At 40.7% G+C, this 981-nt stretch overlaps 1 pseudogene; it reads left to right on the top strand.

Moving 5' to 3' along the window:
* The first annotated feature begins 390 nt into the window (after positions 1-390).
* On the top strand, positions 391-708 carry LOC100428803 (cytochrome c pseudogene; annotated as a pseudogene).
* Positions 709-981: the final 273 nt, after the last annotated feature.

Genomic DNA, 981 nt, shown 5'->3' with positions numbered 1-981 from the left:
GCTCATGCCTGTAATCCCAGGACTTTGGGAGGCTGAGGCGGGCAGATCACTTTAGGTCAGGAGTTCGAGATCAGCCTGGCCAACATGGTGAACCCCATCTCTACTGAAAATACAAAACTTAGCTGGGCGGAGTGACATGCACCTGTAATCCCAGCTACTAGGGAGGCTGAGGCAGGAGGATCACTTGAACCTGGGAGGCAGAGGTTGTAGTGAGCCGAGATTGTGCCTGGCAACAGAGCAAGACTCCATCTCAAAAAAAAAAAAGAAACAAAACAGTAACTAAAAAATAGATATAGAATGTTCTCCACACAAATGATAAATGAAAGAGCGGGACATCTGGTTTCTGAGGGGGAACCTTCACAGTGTCAGTGACAAAAGAGAGAATTAAATATGAGTGATGTTGAGAAAAGCAAAAATATTTGTGTTCAGAAGTGTGCCCAGTGCCACACCATGGAAAAGGGAGGCAAGCACAAGACTGAGCCTAATCTCCACGGTCTCTTTGGGTGGAAGACAGATCAGGCCATTGGATTCTGCTACAGAGACACCAGTAAGAACAAAGGCATCACCTGAGGAGAGGACACACTGATAGAGTATTTGGAGAATCCAAAGAATTACATCCCTGGAACAAAAATGATCTTTGGTGGCATTAAGAAGAAGGGAGAAAGGGCGGACTTGATAGCTTATCTGAAAAAAGCTACTCATGAGTAATAATTGGCCACTGCGTTGTTTATTACAAAAGAGAAATATCTCATGAATTTTTTATGTGTATCATAATTTAATAGATTTCATACACCAGAATTAAAAAACAGAGAGAAATGATAAATGTTTGAGATGATGGATATGCTAATTGCCCTTATCTAATCACTATATAGTGTATGTATCAAAACATCGCTATGTACCCCATGAATATATATAGTTATTATATATCAATTAAAAAAAGAACAAAATGTCACATTGCATTTGCCAGCCCCTCAGCTTTCA

Source organism: Macaca mulatta, chromosome 3, assembly GCF_049350105.2.
Source record: "Macaca mulatta isolate MMU2019108-1 chromosome 3, T2T-MMU8v2.0, whole genome shotgun sequence".
Classification (NCBI taxonomy): Eukaryota; Metazoa; Chordata; class Mammalia; order Primates; family Cercopithecidae; genus Macaca; species Macaca mulatta.
Note: the sequence above shows the minus strand (reverse complement) of the source record. Positions and strands in the feature narration are given on the sequence as shown.